Source organism: Microtus ochrogaster, chromosome 2 (assembly GCF_000317375.1).
Source record: "Microtus ochrogaster isolate Prairie Vole_2 chromosome 2, MicOch1.0, whole genome shotgun sequence".
Taxonomy (NCBI): domain Eukaryota; kingdom Metazoa; phylum Chordata; class Mammalia; order Rodentia; family Cricetidae; genus Microtus; species Microtus ochrogaster.
In genome coordinates, this window is record NC_022010.1 from 69797838 (window position 1) to 69802377 (window position 4540).

Below are 4540 nucleotides of genomic sequence, written 5' to 3' on the forward strand. Positions count from 1 at the left end.
TAGGGTGCGGGGGTGACGATGTGGGGTGCGGGGTGACGATGTGGGGTGCGGGGTGACGATGTAGGGTGCGGGGGTGATGATATTGGGTGCGGGGTGACGACGTGGGGTGCGGGGTGACGATGTGGCACTGAAGCCTGGGACAGGACAGCGTCACAGTGGTGGTGGGAGGTGGGTGGCTGAAGCCAGGATCTTTAAGGAAGACAATGAATATTGGGCTGGAGTGTGGAGCAAAGACTTACCCAGGCCTGGTGGTTCAAGGGTGGCATCTCTGCCAAGGTTGCTGTAAAAAAAAGTACTACACAGTGTGGGAGCTATAAGTCAGGATGACGGGGCGACCAGGGTTGGTTTTGTCAAAGGCATCTGTCCGTGACCTCTGCATGTCTCTGTCCTTAGTACGTGAAAAGTTTCTGCACACCATAAACCTCTCCGCCAACGCAGCAGTCCAAATCAGACCAAATCAAATCAAATTAGAAAATGCCCAGGTTTAATGGATAAAACACTCCCAGATGATTTCCATACCCCCAGAGAGGAGACAAGGAAGAGAGACCAAAAACCCACCTCTGTTTTCTGGGGAGCAGTTTACATACACGGTGGGAGTGGTCTCGAGCATCTCTGGGGGAGGGGGCTGGGGTGGAGCTCCCACCAGAACATCCCAGACCTTTTCCATATATGGACGCCAGGGGCTGGGGGAACGTCCCCCAGAACAGTGAGACCTCTGTTCACACTTACTGAACTAGGAGCCACTCATACGCCTGTTACCTTTATCACCTCTTTAAAGGCTTGGCCTCTAGATATGGCTGCTTGCTTAGTTCCAGGGCTTGGGCCTAAGTGTATGAGTCAAGGTGGCCACAATTCCCATAAACACTGGACTAGAAACTGGACTTTGTTGACAAGATCCAGGCGCCATTTCAGGAAGCACAGAGGCTGGCCGCTCATCCACACCTCCTGCCCTTGCCTCTCCCTGCTGGGTCCCAGAGACTCTGCCATCTGATTCCAGGGAGCTTTAGCCATAGGGATCCTGGGCCACAAGAACAGGAGCTTTCCGTCCTCCTCCCTCTGCTGGTGTCTTTGTCCTCTGGTGTTCCACGTTCCTCAGGCGAGCCTGGTGGGGTCTGGTTTCCGTCATGTGACCTGAGCCCTCCCCCCCCCCAGCTAAGGGGACTCCCCGTTTCCTAGCCCAGCCTCTGGTGGCAGAGACAGCTGCTCTCAGTGGAGGCACTGTACATCTGTCTGTAGGCAGAGGTGTCTGGCCTGCTCAGAGGCCATGCTGCACCCTCGTCCAGCTCCAGCTGGTCCTCTCTGTTAGATCTTTTTGCTTGAGTAGTGTTTTCTACTGTCTGGTGAAAATGTGGACATGACAGCCAGGGACTGTAGCAAGTCAGCACAGTGCCTTCTGCAGTGGGGGCAGATGAGAACTTACAGGGGATCGCCACCAGCCCCTCTGTTCTCCAATGCCTGGGAGCTGAGCATCAAGCTTGCCAGTCATCTGCCTGTGACGTGCTCATGTATCTTTTATCCTCTCCTTTCCGCCTGACCATGTCTTACAATTTGGTGTTTTGTTTACTTCAGGTCTGAACCCTTTATTGATTACTCGTGTTCTAGATTCCTCCTCTCATGTCAGAGTGTGTCCTTCTTTAATAGTGCCTCTAATAAAGGGAGGGTCTTAATTTACATTGATTTGTAAAGGTTTTCTTTTATCTTTATGTCTGTATGTGTTTTGTTTATACGTATGTCTGTGTATCAGGTGTATGCCTGGTTCCCAAAGAGGCCAGAAAAGGGCGTTGGGTCCCTGAGAGCTGCAGTTACAGACAGCTGTGAGCCGCAGTGTGGGTGCTGGGAACCGAACTTAGGTGGCCTGGGAGCCGCCAGTGCACTTATCTGCAGAGCCCTTTCTCCAGCCTGGGGAGCTTAGTTTTAGCGTATTTACCTTTTCCTTTGTAATTAGTGTTCTTGGTAGCTTGTGTGTGTGTGTGTGTGTGTGTGTGTATGTGTGTATGTATGAGAGAGAGAGAGAGTATATATATATGCAACAGCATATGTGTGAAGGTCAAAGGCAAACTGTGAAAATTGGTTTTTCTCCTTCCACAATATGGGTCTCAGGGCCTGAACTTGGGTCATCAGGCTGGACTATCTGGGTGGCCCAGTGTTCTTGGTGTCTTAATTAATGTTGTTATATTTGGGGATCAGAGAACTATTTCTAGTCAACTCTGTGTTTTCTCTTAATACACAGATTTAAAAATAAAAACAAATCAGAATGGAGACGTAGCTCAGTGGTAGCATGGCACTGTGGGCTGGGCCATCCCTGGGTAAGAGGGCCTGCACTGTATGAGAAAGGCAGCTGAGTAAGCTGTGGTCAGAAACAGTAAGCATGGTTTGTTTCAATCTCCAGCGCTGGCTTCCGTTGGTGACGCAGGCTGAAACAAATCCTTTTCCCCCTCGAGATGCTTTTATCAGCGTTTTATAGTGGCAATAGAAAGCAGACTCCTTAGGGCCACTACTGCTGCAATGAAACATCACAACCCAAGCAATTGGGGAAGAAAGGGTTTAAGTAAAGTGGCTTACACTCCGACATGACATCATAGTCCATCATGAAGGGAGTCAGGACAGGAACTCAAGCAGGGCAGAGACCTGGAGGCAGGAGCTGACGCAGAGGCCATGGAGGGTGCTGCTTACTGGTGTGTTCATCATGTCTTGCTCAGTCTGCTTTCCTATAGAACCCAGGACCACCAGCCCAGGGATGGTACCACCCACAGTGAGCCCATATGATATGGGTCCTCTCATATCAATTGCTAAGAGATACCCTAGAGCAGGGGTTCTCAACCTGAGGGTCATGACCCCTTTGAAGGACTGCATAAGACAATCAGAAAACACAGATATCACATGGCAATTCTTAACAGTAGCAGAGTTACAGTTAGGAAGTAGCAACAAAAATAATGTCATGGCTGGGGTCACCACGACATGAGGAACTGTATTAAAGGGTTGCAGCATTAGGAAGGTTGAGAACCACTGCCCTACAGGCTTGCCTAAAACCCAGTCCTATGAAGGCATTTTCTCAGTTGAGGCTCCCTCCTCTCCAGGGACTCTGGCTTATGTGTCAAGTTGACATAAAACTACCCAGCATAAACACGATTCGGTGTTAACCAGTGCCACGCAGAACTACAGAACTAGTTCCCCGAGGGGAGTGCAGGCTGCATCCTTTCCGTCCCTTAGTCTGTCTCCCTGTTCCCAGCGATATGTACCTTGTTTACGTGAGCCCAGTCATTTGTCTTTGGACTCCCTTCTTAAATCTGCTGTTGCTATGCACCTGACCAAAAGTCTGAGGATCTGTGAGTTTCCAGACAGGGTTTCTCTGTGTAGCCTTGGCCATCCTGGAGCTTGTTCTGTAGACCAGGCTGGCCTCAGACCAGCCTGCCTCTGCTGGGATTAAAAGCATGCACCCCCATCACTCAGGGTGAGCCAACAGATTCGTGGCTGGTGTACTTAAATAAAAATCTATCCGTGGATTAGGCATGACGTGGAAGAGGCACACACATAATTCTTAACTAATTATGCCGCCCATTTACAGTGGAGGAGCAAGGGTCAGGAAGCAAGGCCTGGATGGGCTTTGTTCAGAGGCGCTGTGGGTGACAGGCTCGAGAGAGAAAGCGGCTGGGACGCTTGTGTTTCCCTGTGACAAGGCCATTGGGAATCGTCGCTGATGGGTAAAACACCAACAGACATGCGTGAGAATGCCCCATTTGTCTTGTTTGGTGCGTCATATGAATTCATGTAATTTCCCCGGCACTACTTCTGAAGGCTTAGCAAGGTCTAGTAAAATGGACTCATCTATTTTCCAACTGGGCCAGGTAGAGGCTGTGTTGGCGCTATGACTTGTGTAGATAGTAAATATTGGCTGTTGACATAAGGTGGACTTTAACTTGATTAGGTTACGCACCCGTCCCCCATCAAACTTCCCCTCCATCATCATCCTCCTCCCCAATCAAACTCTCCCTCCTCATCACCATCTCTCCCCCCCCCCCCACATCGAACCCTCCCTCTCCACTATCACCCTCCCGCCCATCAAACTTTTCCCTCCACCCGGAGCGGCCTCCCTTAGTTCCTCCAGGGAACCAAGGTTCCTTAAGCTTCCTGCTGTCCCTCTAAGTTCCCAGCACGGCTTTGGTCACCTCCCCAGTTCCGTCTGGTGGTGCAGCCTTGGTCTCTCCATCTTTAGGGCACACCTCCAATCTCCTGTCCTTCCCTACTTCCCTTCCTGGAACAGCCAGCCTCCTGAGACAGACAGTATCCTCTCTTCCAGGGCCATCTTCAGTCCCGGCCCGACCTTTCCATGCCCATATCCCCTTTTTATCCGCATCACCCTCTCGGTGGTTCTGGCGCCCCCAGCTCCTACCTAGCCCGTACCCCCTCATCTCAAGCGCATCTTTCCCCTTTCCAGCACTCCGGCCCTTGCCCGCAGCCCCCTCCCCCTTCCAGCAGCGCACGCGCACTCCACCCCCTCCCCCAGGCTCGCTTCCGGCCGGGGCGGGGCGGAGCCGGGCGC

The 4540-nt window shown here is 51.7% G+C and overlaps 1 protein-coding gene across 3 annotated transcripts in view; it reads left to right on the forward strand.

Annotated features, from left to right (window-relative positions):
- Positions 1-4540, forward strand: part of Hlcs (holocarboxylase synthetase) — a 190166-nt gene that overhangs the window by 21824 nt on the left and 163802 nt on the right. The gene's annotated exons all lie outside the window — the stretch shown is intronic.